Source organism: Malaclemys terrapin, chromosome 2 (assembly GCF_027887155.1).
Source record: "Malaclemys terrapin pileata isolate rMalTer1 chromosome 2, rMalTer1.hap1, whole genome shotgun sequence".
Classification (NCBI taxonomy): Eukaryota; Metazoa; Chordata; order Testudines; family Emydidae; genus Malaclemys; species Malaclemys terrapin.
In genome coordinates, this window is record NC_071506.1 from 2,740,942 (window position 1) to 2,755,149 (window position 14,208).

A 14,208-nucleotide genomic window follows, 5' to 3' on the forward strand; every position below is an offset into this window, starting at 1 on the left:
TGACTGGCAGCCCCCTTTGTCCTGCTCCATCCCCTTTTATAGCTTTGGCACAAGGCGGGAATCTCTTGTCTCTCTGGATCCCCACCCTTCCTTCTAAATGGAAAAGTACCAGGTTTAAGATGGATTCCAGTACCAGGTGACATGGTCACATGTCCTGTGAGATCCCCCAGCCTCCATTCTTCCTGGGCTGACTTACACAACCACAGGAAGGCTTGCAAATAAACAGAGCCATTTACAACCAATTGTCCTAGTCAATGGGAGCCATCAAGATTCCAAGCCACCATTAATGGCCCACACTTTGCATAATGACAATAGGACCTCAGAGTTATACTTTCTACTGTATTTCTAGGATCAGATACAAGAGTGGTACATTTATACAAATCGGATGACCACACTCAGGAGATTATAAGCTTTGTAATGATACCTTACAAGAGACCTTTTGCATGAAGTATATTCACACTCGGAGCATATTTCCATCAAACGGTATGGAGTGCAGCGGCACACCCTGGCCCCGGAGGGGCTGGTATTCAGCAGCCAGGGGCACAGGTCTGTCGGGAGCAGCCCAAGAACGACAGCTCAGTTTGACCCATATGCAGCTCCAGGAATAACCTGACAGGAGCCTCCCAGGGGAAATCCACCTGGGGCCTCTGAAGTCCTGCTTGGGCAACTCACCTGGGCTCTGGGCCTCAGGCTGGTTCCGGGGGTGGGGGAAAATTTCACCCCCTGTGGCTGAGCCATTCCTCTTCCCAGCCTGGGACTGCAGCCAAAACACGGAGCCCCCAGCCCAGTTCTTCCCCCTCCACCCTGGCCCCATCTTCCTCCATAGCACACGGGAGCCTGTCCCGCCCTCACTGACCCCTGGCTGAGGCCTGAGCCTGACGGCCTTTGGGAAGGAGCAGTCTGGCAGCCCCCACAGGGACGGAGAGCTGGGTCCTGTGGCCCCACCCCCAGGCTGATGTGGGCAGAGAAATGCCATCAGGAACAGGTGCTGGAACTAGGGGTGTGGGGGGTGCTGCAGCACCGCTACTGATTCCTCTCCGCCTCGGGGAAGCTGCCAACTCACGGGCAATGGAGCAGGGCGACTCGCTCAGGAAATGCCCTCCAGGGCCCCGCACCACACGGACCCCGTCAGCTCATCATATCCGACATCAAGCCCCCCTGTGCCAGCACACCTAGGAAAACCGTGAGTGTGATTCGACGGCTGCCACGCTGACCATGTCGTCCCATGGTGCCCTGGCACGCCCCTGTCCATCCGGCCGGCCAGCTCCACTTGTTGTCTCGGCTCGTCCTGCCTTTGGAAGCTCTTTGGTGCAGGGATTGTCTTTGTAGGCTGTATTTGTGCTGTGCTGAGCCCAGCGGGGGCCTGGTCCGTGAGGGGGGCTCCCAGGCACCGCAGGGTACAGATAATAAACCATTGGCATCTGCCCAGGGAGGAGCCTGCCCCAGCGGCCTCTGTGCAGGCGAGAATGGCGGGTAGGCTCTCCCCTGTGGAGAGTTACGTTTTCGGCTCCGACGCCCCAGTGATGGGCCAGGCGTGACCCCTGTGACGGAGCAGGGAGCGGGCTGGACTGACTGGGAATGTTGCAGGGGGGTTGCATTGGGGATGGGGGACTTCCCTTGAAGGAAGATACCTGAGCTGTAACCTGAGCCAGGAGGGGGGTTGGGAGAAGTGACACCTTCTGCCCGGGAGACTGGACAAAGGGGAGGGGAGGGGGGAGAGAGCTGCTGGAGGAGTTTTTAGTTTCAGTTTGGGGCTGGGTGGAGGAACGCAGGGAACCCCAAGCTGGGGTCTAAGCTCCCTAAACCCCCCAGAAGGACTTGATTGAGGGGTCCTGGTTGTACCTACACACTCTGCTTGGGACTGTGTTCCTGTCATCTAATAAACCTTCTGTTTTACTGGCTGGCTGAGAGTCACAGTGAATCCCAGGAAGAGGGGTGCAGGGCCCTGACTCCCCCACACTCCGTGACAACTGGTGGCAGCGGTGAGATCTACTGCACCCCATGGACGGTGCTTCCTGCAGTAAGTGACTGAGGAGCAGTAAAACAAAGGCTGATTGATGGGGACCAGGCGTGCTGAAGAGTCGGAGAGAGACGGTTTCAGGGGGCGATTCACCCCTGGGAGTGTGTGACCAGCGAGAAGGACTTTTGCAGTAACAGGGTCCCCCGGGGGATCGCAGCGAGTGGTCCCAGGGGCGGAGGAGTCTGCAGCTCGACCCTGGCAGAGAGGTGGTGACCTCGAGAAGGGATGGCACACTAGGGGTCTCCCTGGGAACTGTGGGGAGCTGTGAGCACACAGGCCGGTGAGTGGCCAGCAGGAAGATGTATGCCAAGCGGCTTAAGAGCGACCTGGTGGAGCTGTGCAAGCAGAGGGGGCTGCGCAGTGGGAGGCTCACCAAAGAACAGCTCATTGCCCGGCTGGAGGCGGAAGATCGCGCGAATGAACTGATCCCTGTGTCTCAGGGAAGCAGCCTGGCAAATGCAGCGCAGGCACCAGTGTCTGTCCCAGCTGGGAGTGGTCAGCCGGCTGCTGAGGGCTTCCCGAGACCCCTCCTTCCTATGCCTAGGGGAAGGGTTGGGAGGAGCCCAGCAAATACCGAGGGCGCCATGACCCCCCCGGCCAGCAGGGGATCCTCCCGGCGACGCTCGGCATCCGTGGAGCGGAATTGGCTGGAATGGGAGAAAGAGCTAAAACTGAGAGAGCTGGAGGATCGTGAACAACAGAGACAGCATGAACGGGAGGAGAAAGAGAAACAGAGGCAGCATGAAGAGAGACAGCGTCAGCATGAACTGGAACTGGCGAGGCTGAGGGGCAGCGAGCCCCCGGCTGCGGTGAGTGAGGGGGGACCCAGGACTGCACGGAGCTTTGATAAGTGCATCCTGGCCCCGCGTAAGGAGGGGGAGGACATGGATGACTTCCTGGATGCCTTTGAGACGGCCTGCGAGCTGCACCAGATTGATCTTGCGGACAGACTCCAGGTTCTCACCCCCTTACTGGACCCCAAAGCCGTGGCATTGTACCGCCAACTGGAAGGGGCGGAGAGAGGGGACTACAAACTATTCAAAAAGGCCCTGCTATGTGAGTTTGGGCTGACTCCTAAGATGTACCGGGAAAGGTTCTGGAGTCAGGATAAAACCCCTGAGATCTCAAATCTGCAACTAGCCGTCCGCATGGAGGGATATGCCAGCAAGTGGGCTGATGGGGCCCAGACGAAGAAGGACCTGGTTAAACTGCTGGTACTGGAGCAACTGTATGAGTGGTGCCCATCCGACCTGAGGCTGTGGTTGAGGGACAAAAAGCCAGAGAACCCGCGACACGCAGGGCAGCTGGCCAATGAGTTTGTGAAGAGCCGGTCAGGGGGTGGCAGGGAGGAGTCCCAAAGGAACAGGTCCGCCGCGATGCAGAGAGAGAGTCACCCTGGGACCTCCCAAAGGTGGAATATGGGGAATCTCTTCCCAAGGGGAACGCCCAGCGTCAGGGACAACCGACCAGCTCGAGGGGACCCACGGGACGTGGGCTGCTATTACTGCAGCCAAAGAGGCCACATTCAGGCCCAGTGCCCCAAGCTCAAGGACAGACTGAGCAGACCGAACCCACACCGGGTTAACTTGGTAGAGGCCCAGACGGACGAGGGGCAGGCTTCCCGGGCAAGGGGGGCTGGCAGCTTATCAACTGCTCAAGAGAGAGAAAGGCCCCAGGCCAACTCCCTGGAGGGCTGAATGCCCCGGACTCAAGGTTCTCCATTTACAGGGTGGGCACGGGGCTGTCCCTGCGGAGCGAGTGCCTTGTTCCCCTGGAGGTGGATGGGAGGAAGGTCAATGGATACTGGGACACGGGCGCTGAGGTGACACTGGCCCAGCCCGAGGTGGTGGCCCCAGATCAAGTGATACCCAACACCTTCCTGACCCTGACTGGGGTGGGCGGGACCCCATTCAAGGTGCCCGTGGCAAGGGTACACCTGAAATGGGGGGCCAAGGAGGGCCCCAAGGACGTAGGAGTGCACCACCATTTGCCCACTGAGGTGTTGATGGGGGGGGACCTAAAGGACTGGCCAAGCAACCCCCAGAACGCCTTAGTTGTGACCCGTAGCCAGAGCCAGCGAGGGGCATTACGCCCTGACCTCGGGAAGGATGTCACACCGGAGGCACCGAGCCCTACCCTGGTGGGGAGGGAACACCCAAGGACAAGGCTCGGGGTGGCTGGGGCTTCCGACCCAGCCGACGAGAGGGAGCAGGTCCCCGTCCCGTCCCCAGCCGCCGAGTTCCAGGCCAAGTTGCAGAAAGATCCCTCCCTGCGGAAGCTAAGGGGCCTGGCTGACCTCAGTGTGGTACAGACCATGGGGAGAGGTTGCCAGGAGAGGTTCCTGTGGGAGAAGGGGTTCCTGTACCGAGAGTGGGCTCCCCCAGGGGAAGTGGAGTCGTGGGGGATCAGGAGGCAGCTGGTGGTTCCCCAGAAGTATTGCCGCAAGCTACTGTACCTGGCCCATGACATCCCTCTCGCAGGGCACCAGGGGATCCGGCGCACCAGGCAGAGGCTGCTACAGAACTTTTACTGGCCCGGGGTCTTCACCAACGTCCGGCAGTACTGCCGATCCTGTGACCCCTGCCAGAGGGTGGGGAAGGCCCGGGACAAGGGGAAAGCGGCTTTGAGGCCTTTGCCCATCATAGAGGAGCCTTTCCAGAAGGTGGCCATGGACATAGTGGGACCTCTCAGCAAGACGACCCGGTCTGGGAAGAAATACATCCTGGTGGTGGTAGATTTCGCCACCCGCTACCCCGAGGCAGTGCCCTTATCGTCCATCGAAGCAGACACTGTGGCAGATGCGCTGCTGACCATTTTCAGCCGAGTGGGGTTCCCCAAGGAAGTCTTAACAGACCAAGGGTCCAACTTCACGTTGGCCCTACTCCGGTGCTTGTGGGAGAGATGTGGGGTCCGGCACAACTGGGCCTCAGCATATCACCCCCAATCCAACGGGCTGGTGGAGAGGTTCAATGGGACGCTAAAAATGATGCTGAAAACATTTATGAATCAGCACCCGCAGGACTGGGACAAGTACTTACCTCACCTGCTGTTCGCGTACAGGGAGGTACCCCAGGAGTCTACCGGGTTTTCGCCTTTCAAACTGTTATATGGAAGGCGGGTAAGGGGGCCCCTCAACCTGATGAGAGACGAATGGGAGGGGAAGGCCACTCCCGAGGGAGAGTCGGTGGTGGAGTATGTCCTGACCTTCCGGGAACGACTTGCCGAGCTCATGGACCTGGCCAGGGAGAATCTGGCCAGAGCCCAGAGGAAGCAGAAGGTCTGGTATGACCACACAGCGCTGGCCCGCGCCTTCACCACCGGGGATCAGGTAATAGTCGTCATCCCCGTGAGGAAGAACAAACTCCAGGCCGCCTGGGAAGGGCCCTTCAAGGTTGTCAAGCAACTAAATGAGGTAAACTATGTGGTGGAGCTGTCGAACCGGGCACACCACCACCGGGTGTACCATGTGAATATGATGAAGCCATATTGTGACAGGGGGAATGTGGTGTTGGCCGTGTGTGGACATTGGGAGGGGCAGGGAGATGACCCTTTAGTAGATCTATTCCCTGGGACAAGAGTTGGCTTCCCCCTGGAAGCAATTCCCCTCTCTGATCAGCTGACCCCGGCCCAGCAAGCTGAGATCGGAGGGGTGCTGCATCTGTACCGGCAGCTGTTTTCCAACCAGCCTGGATGCACTAATCTGACTGTCCACCGGATGCAGACAGGATCACACCCGCCTATAAAATGCTCCCCCTTCCGAGTCACAGGGAAAACTGCTCGGGTCCTGGAAAGAGAGGTCAGGGACATGCTGGCTTTGAGGGTAATCCAGCCATCTTCCAGCCCTTGGGCCTCGCCGGTGGTGCTGGTCCCCAAAAAGGACGGGTCGATCCGGTTCTGTGTGGACTATCGGAAGCTCAATGCCATCACTGTAGCCGATGCCTACCCCATGCCCAGGCCTGACGAGCTCCTAGACAAGCTGGGAGGTGCTCGGTACCTGACCACCATGGATCTTACAAAGGGCTACTGGCAAGTGCCACTGGATGCAGATGCCAGGCTGAAATCGGCCTTTGTCACCCCTCTGGGGCTCTATGAGTTCCTGGTCCTGCCTTTCGGCCTCAAGGGAGCGCCGGCCACCTTCCAGCGCCTGGTGGATCAGCTGCTGAGGGGGATGGAGAGTTTTGCTGTGGCATATATTGACGACATCTGTGTCTTTAGCCAGACCTGGGAGGACCACATGTCCCAGGTTAGACAAGTGCTGGACCGACTCCAGGAGGCTGGGCTGACCGTAAAAGCGGAGAAGTGCAAGGTGGGGATGGCTGAAGTATCCTACCTAGGTCACTGGGTGGGGAGCGGCTGCCTAAAGCCGGAACCAGCCAAAGTGGAGGTGATCAGAGACTGTCCTGCTCCGCAAACCAAAAAGCAGGTCCAAACCTTTATTGGGATGGCAGGGTACTATCGGAGGTTCGTGCCCCACTTTAGCGCCATAGCCGCCCCCATCACTGAGCTGTGCAAGAAGGGGAAGCTAGACAAGGTAGTCTGGACCGAGGAGTGCCAGGAGGCTCTCCGGGCGCTGAAGGAGGCTCTGGTCAGTGGCCCAGTTCTGGCAAACCCAGACTTTGACAAGCCCTTTATGGTGTTCACCGACGCCTCAGACACAGGACTGGGGGCGGTGTTAATGCAGGAGGATGAAAAGGGGGAGAGACACCCCATCGTGTACCTGAGCAAGAAGTTGCTACCCCGGGAGCAGAACTACGCGGCCATCGAGAAGGAATGCCTGGCCATGGTGTGGGCCCTCAAGAAACTAGAGCCATATCTCTTTGGGCGTCACTTCACCGTGCACACCGACCACTCTCCCGTGACCTGGCTGCACCAGATGAAAGGAGCCAACGCCAAGCTCCTGAGATGGAGCCTGCTCCTGCAGGATTACGACATGGACGTGGTCCATGTGAAGGGAAGTGTAGGGTTACCATACGTCCGGTTTTTCCCGGACATGTCCGGCTTTTCGGCAATCAAACCTCCGTCCGGGGGGAATTGCCAAAAAGACGAACATGTCCGGGAAAAATACCGGCCGGGCACTTCCTCTCCCGCGGCTGCTCTGCTCCTCCCCGGACTCAGACTTCGGCTCTGTTTAAGAGCCAAGCTGCCCGAGCCAGCACTACCGGCTTCGGGCAGCCCCCGTGCCTCCGGACCCTGCGCCGCCGGAGCAGAGCAGCTGGAGCCGGGGAGGAGAAGTGCCCGGCCGGCAGCGCAGGGTCCGGAGGCATGGGGGCTGCCCAAAGCCCGAGTGCTACCGGCTTCATGGTTTGCTGGGCAGCCTCCAGACCCTGCGCCCCTGGCTGGGCACTTCCCTTCCCGGGCTCCAGCTGTGCTGGGGAAACGCCGGCCAGGGGCGCAGGGTCTGGGGGCTGCCCAGCAAACCGTGAAGCCCTTTCCCCGTGGCTGGGAGGGAGGAGGGGGAGTTAGGGCGGGGACTTTGGGGAAGGGGCTGGGAAAGGGCGGAGTTGGGGCGGGGCCGGGGTGGGAAAGGGGTGGCGCTAGGGCCTGTGGAGTGTCCTCTTTTTTTATTTTTTAAATATGGTAACCCTAGGGAAGTGACAACCTGATAGCGGATGCGTTGTCCTGGAGAGGGGGCCCTGAACTTCCCCAGGTCACTGGTCAGAGTGACCCCGCTCAGTTCAGTCTCGAAGGGGGGAGAAATGTGACGCAACAGGGAGCGGAGCAGGGAGCGGGGCAGATTTGACCTGGGAATGTTGCAGGGGGGTTGCATTGGGGATGGGGGACTTCCCTTGAAGGAAGATACCTGAGCTGTAACCTGAGCTAGCAGGGGGGTTGGGAGAAGTGACACCTTCTGCCCGGGAGACTGAACAAAGGAGAGGAGCAGAGGGGAGGGGAGAGAGCTGCTGGAGAGGTTTGGGTTTGGTTTCAGTTTGGGCTGGGTGGTGCAATGCAGGGAACCCCAAGCTGGGCTCTAAGCTCCGTGAACCCCCCAGAAGGACTTGATTGAGGGGTCCTGGTTGTACCTACACGCTCTGCTTGCGACTGTGTTCCTGTCATCTAATAAACCTTCTGTTTTACTGGCTGGCTGAGAGCCCCGGTGAATCCCAGGAAGAGGGGTGCAGGGCCCTGTCTTCCCCACATTCCGTGACAGCCCCGGCCACACAGGTAGCTAGTCGGGCACCACGACACACTGCGAGCCCCGGGGAAGCCCTCGCTGCCATGGGCTGGACCCACTCGCCTCCCCCAGAACCAGGTGGGGATTTGCACCCAGAGCCCAGGCTGCAGCTGGGGACTCCAGCGAGTCACTGCTCACTATCAGCAGGGGGCGGGGGGCTTGGAAACCTGAGCTTCGTGCTGGGGAGAGCTGGGGTCCCCCAGCGAGTGCAGAGCACCGAGCAACCAGGAACTGATCAACCGCAGCCCCCCGGCAGAGGGGGAGGGAGCTGAATTCCTGCCAGGTGATGGCTCTGGCTGGGTCCCCTCTGCTCTGTGGGGCCGTCACACCCCACGGCACTTTGTCTGGATTTCCCTCCCCATTCCCATTGTTACGCAGTTCACTCCCCCCACTGCCCTTCACCCCAGAGCCAGCTGCATTTCAGCGGGGCTTTGCCGGCGGTGTTCGGAGTGTTGCTTGGGTGCAGGGGGGCTGGACCCAGCTCCGGGTCGGGGTGGAGGTCACAACACAACTGGCGAGGGCTGTCTGCCATCCCAGCGGGTGGGACTCGGCGATCAGCTGTTCTCACAGTTCTGGTGACACTGAGCCCCAGCCACCGGCTCAGGATACAGCCCCCGTCCGGGCTGGGATCTGCCCCAGAACTGCCCCAGCAAGACATAACTGGGCCCAGGGACTCAAGTACAGACCCCACCCCTGCCCCTACCCCCACAACAGGAGGGTGCAGCAGGGAATCGCCTGACATGGAACCTGGCCAGGACCCGGAGTTCACACCGTGAGTTCTGCTAAACGTGCCCCGGGGAGCTGTCCTGGCTCCGGAGAGCCAGGGGCTCTTTGGGACTCCAGCCAGCACCACTGCAGCTCCTCGCCCTGCCCTGGGGTGGCTGCTGCCCCAGAGGTGAGAGTGCCCCCGACTGAGCCCCTTGCCCTGTTCCTGGCAGGCTCTGGGGTTTCCCCAGCCCAAGGACCGGTTCAGCCAGTCCTGCCTAGCTGCTGAGCTGGGGGGGACGGGGGGGGAGTCCAGACTGCAGCTCTTTATCCCCCCAGCAATGCGCACAGCACCGCCCCTCTCATCGGCTGCGGTGTTCCCAGGCTGCCCTGGCCGGCCACTTCCCCAGAGTGGAGCTTCCCAGGGCAGCAGGCGTGTCTGGGTCCCGCCCTGCACATGCTCCAGGCTCTGGCGGACCGGCCCAGGGTCACAGTCCCCCCTCCCAGCCTGCCGATGCCCGTGTCTGTGTTAAGGCCGCTGGTCGATCCGTCCAGCGCGTACCCCGGCGGAGGACGTGCCCGTGCAGGGGAGGGGGGTGCACCAGGCGGGATGTGCTGTGTGGAAGTGCTGGGCACAGGGCTGCGAGTGTGTGTTGGTGTCTGGATCAGCGGCGCCTGCGTGTGTCTGACTGTATCCTGTCACCCTAACTGTATCTGGCAGACAGTGACACGTATGTCCTGCCCAGTGACCCCTGCACAGAGCACCCCCCTTCTGCAAGACTCTCCCCCAGCCGCACGGCTGTGCACACACGTACCCCCGCAGGTAACCCCTGCCTCGCGGGTACAGCTGTGCAGTGGCCGCACTCTTCGGACACAGGAGACGCTCTGGCCTGGCGATCCCTTCCGACCCCAGGGCCTTAGGAGCCGGGTCCCAGCTGACCAATAAGCACCAGCTGGTGCACAGGCCACCCTGCATCGCTGCAGCTGCTCCCTGGCCATGTCGTCCTGCCGGGGGCTGAACTCACGTGACCCACTGGGGAGCTCCGGGGGGCTGGAGCCTGCGGGCCCCTCTGGGCGCAGTGGGGCCGTGGCAAGAGCGAGGGCCTGGGAGCGAGGCACTGACGGGAGCACAGCCGGGGGAGCTGCAGCAGGCAGGGGGCTCCTGGGACTGGACGCTGGAGCTGGACCAGTGTGGGGCTGGCGCGCAGGGACCCTGGGGCTCAGCCCTGCCTCCTGTTCTCCGCTCACACATGGACCATGAGATGCTTGTCCCCGTTTGAACCCTGGGTGGGGCTGTCTGGGGGCAGCGCGGTGCAGGGCAGGGTTCCCACCCGGGGGCCGGGGCTCCATTGGCAAAGCGCGGCCTGTCTCAGGCTGGCCGGACTCCCCCCATCGCTCTCTAGTGACCCCGTCTGGCCAGCAAAGGAGCAGCACGCAGCAGGCGTCTCGCCCACCCCGCTCACCGGCCTGGGGCTGGGGTAGCGTCTCCCACCACCCTACTGATACGCCTCAATCCCAAACCCGGCAGACTGCGAAGAGCTACAAAGGGTCTCACAAAACTGGGTGACTGGGCAACAAAATGGCAGATTCAATTTAATGTTGATAAATGCAAAGTAATGCACATTGGAAAACATCATCCCAACTCTACATATAAAATGATGGGGTCTAAGGGTATGTCTGTAGATAAATCTCTGATAATTTTCATATGACTTTACATTGTACCTCTTCATATAACCTTGTGGTGGGTCTACCCACGTGTGACCTCTGTTTTCATGGGACTTTGTATCAAAGCCTCATTTAGAAACTTTGCATTGTCCTTGGTATAATATTATAGCCCCTAAGGATAGAATAAGATAGAAGAAAAATTTCTGTTTGCTAGCAGTAGAACAAGAGCTCTTCCCCCCCCCCCCCCACTCTTAATCAATTGCCCTGTTGAATGAATGAGGTGTGGATGAGCAAGGCATGGAAGGCAGCACCTCCAGACAGCCTCAACTGTTGGAGAGGGGCTGGGAGCCAGACCCAAGAACAATAAAACGTGTCAAGTGGGCTCATTAAAGACAAGCAGACATACCGATGGCCTCCGGGGTTAGAAGCAAGCACCTTCTTTTGGAAACACCCTCTTTGCAGCATTGGAACAACACTCAAAAGAAAGCAGCACAAAGAACCAATGGACACAGACACAGAGTTTGAATCTGGTATAGATTTGCATAAGAGGAAAGCTGCTATAAAAGTGAGGTGTCTTGCAGAGGACCCCGGGTCTCGTCTTGTCAACATGGGAGCATCGATCCGGATCGGCAGAAGCCCGGCTCCACCCCCTCCCCCATCTAACTCACCTGGCCAGTGAAGTTAAGGGGAGCAACTAATTGGTAACAACAAGACGGAGTGTGTTTGTGTGTGTGTGTGTGTAAGTGTAATATATTATATGCATATAATACAGTGTTAATGAATACATGTATTACTAATAAATGTGGCGTTCTGCCTTATTCCCCCTGAAAAGATCCTGTGCAGTACTTCAAGTACAACATGTCTACACTACGAGAGTAGTTCGATTTTACTTAAATCGAATTTGTGGAACCGATATTACAAAGTCGAACGTGTGTATCCACACGAAGGACATTAATTCGACTTTGTGAGTCCACACTAACGGGGCAAGCGTCGACATTGAAAGTGGTGCACTGTGGGCAGCTATCCCACAGTTCCCGCAGTCCCCGCTGCCCATTGGAATTCTGGGTCGAGCCCCCAATGCCTGCTGGGGCAAAAAATGTGTTGAGGGTGGTTTTGGGTAACTGTCATCATCCAATCGTCACTCCCGCCCTCCCTCCCTGAAAGCGCCGGCGGGCAATCAGTTCGCGCACTTTTCTGCTGAGTGACAGCACGGACACCACAGCACTGCGAGCATGGAGCCCGCTGCGACCATCGCTGCAGTTATGGCCGTTGTCAACACCTTGCACCTTATCATCCACCTTTTTCAGAGGCAGATGCTGAGAAATCGGGCGAGGAGGCAACGGCAGCGCGGTGAGGACATTAAGTCTGAGAGGGGCACAAACCTCTCACAAAGCACGGGACCCCGCGCCGTGAACATCATGGCGGCAATGGGTCATGTTGATGCTGTGGAACGGCGATTCTGGGCCCGGGAAACAAGCACGGACTGGTGGGACCACATAGTGCTGCAGGTCTGGGATGAATCACAGTGGCTGCGAAACTTTCGGATGCGGAAGGGAACTTTCCTGGAACTTTGTGAGTTGCTGTCCCCTACCCAAACATGATTCTGGGATGCATTAACAGGTGTGTTGTGAGCAAGACACGAGAAGTCATTCTTCCGCTCTACTCTGCTCTGGTTAGGCCTCAGCTGGAGTATTGTGTCCAGTTCTGGGCGCCGCATTTTAAAAAAGATGTGGAGAAATTGGAAAGGGTCCAAAGAAGAGCAACAAGAATGATTAAAGGTCTTGAGAACATGACCTATGAAGGAAGGCTGAAAGAACTGGGTTTGTTTAGTTTGGAAAAGAGAAGACTGAGAGGGGACATGATAGCAGTTTTCAGGTATCTAAAAGGGTGTCATAAGGAGGAGGGAGAGAACTTGTTCACCTTAGCCTCTAAGGATAGAACCAGAAACAATGGGTTTAAACTGCAGCAAGGGAGGTCTAGGTTGGACATTAGGAAAAAGTTCCTAACTGTCAGGGTGGTTAAACACTGGAACAAATTGCCTAGGGAGGTTGTGGAATCTCCGTCTCTGGAGATATTTAAGAGTAGGTTAGATAAATGTCTATCAGGGATGGTCTAGACAGTATTTGGTCCTGCCATGCGGGCAGGGGACTGGACTCGATGACCTCTCGAGGTCCCTTCCAGTCCTATAATCTATGAATCTATGAATCTACCCTGAAGCGCAAGGACACCCGGATGCGAGCAGCCCTGACTGTCCAGAAGCGAGTGGCCATAGCCCTCTGGAAGCTTGCAACGCCAGACAGCTACCGGTCAGTCGTGAACCGCTTTGGCGTGGGCAAATCTACCGTGGGGGTTGCTGTGATGCAAGTAGCCAACGCAATCGTTGAGCTACTGCTGTCAAAGGTAGTGACCCTTGGAAACGTGCAGGTGATCATAGATGGCTTCGCCGCGATGGGATTCCCAAACTGCGGTGGGGCTAGAGATGGAACTCACATCCCTATCCTGGGACTGGTCCACCAGGCCAGCCAGTACATTAACCAAAAGCGCTACTTTTCAATGGTGCTGCAAGCACTGGTGGACCACAGGGGACGTTTTACAAACATCAACGTCGGATGGCCGGGCAAGGTTCATGACGCTCGTGTTTTCAGGAACTCTGGTCTGTTTAGACGGCTGCAGGAAGGTACTTACTTCCCGGACCACAAAATAACTGTTGGGGATGTGGAGATGCCTATAGTGATCCTTGGGGACCCAGCCTACCCGCTAATGCCCTGGCTCATGAAGCCCTATACTGGCGCCCTGGACACTGAAAAAGAACTCTTCAACTACCGACTGAGCAAGTGCAGAATGGTGGTGGAGTGTGCTTTTGGATGTCTGAAGGGGAGATGGAGAAGCTTACTGACTCGCTGTGATCTCAGCAAAACCAATATCCCCATTGTTATAGCAGCTTGCTGTGTGCTCCACAATCTCTGTGAGAGCAAGGGGGAGACCTTTATGGCGGGGTGGGAGGTTGAGGAAAATAGCCTGGCTTCTGATTACGCACAGCCAGACAGCCGGGCGATTAGAAGAGACCAGCGGGACGCGCTGTGCATCCGGGAGGCTTTGAAAGCAAAGTTCCTGAGTGAGCAGGGTAACCTGTGACTATTAAGTTTGTTTAAAGAGAAGCTGAACCTGTCCCCGTTTCTTTACCCAGTTAATGTTGACTATCCTCTCCAGTTACATACCCTGTTCACCCCGTTCCCCCCCTTCCAACACACGTTTAAAAATCAAATAAATGGAACTTTGTTAATGAACACCGTTTTCTTTATTACTTTTCGGGACTCTGTGTGTGGGGGCTATGTGACTTTGTGGCGGGGGAGGACAGTTACAGATCCCCTGCTGTGTGGCTCTGTGATCCAGGCTAAGGACCGCTGCATAAGATCTCTAACTGCCCTCCCCCGCCACAAAGTCACATAGCCCCCCCCCCCCCCCCCCCCAGAACATGAAACCCACCTCCCAGACTGACCAGGGTGACTGCAATGTGTGCGCGACCTTCTGCTGAACCTGCCCCCGTGTCTGTACCCTGGTAAAGGTGACTGTCCTCTCCAATTACCAACCCCCTTCCCCCCCTTCAAACACACTCTCCTCTAAAAGAACATGACAGAAACAGTAA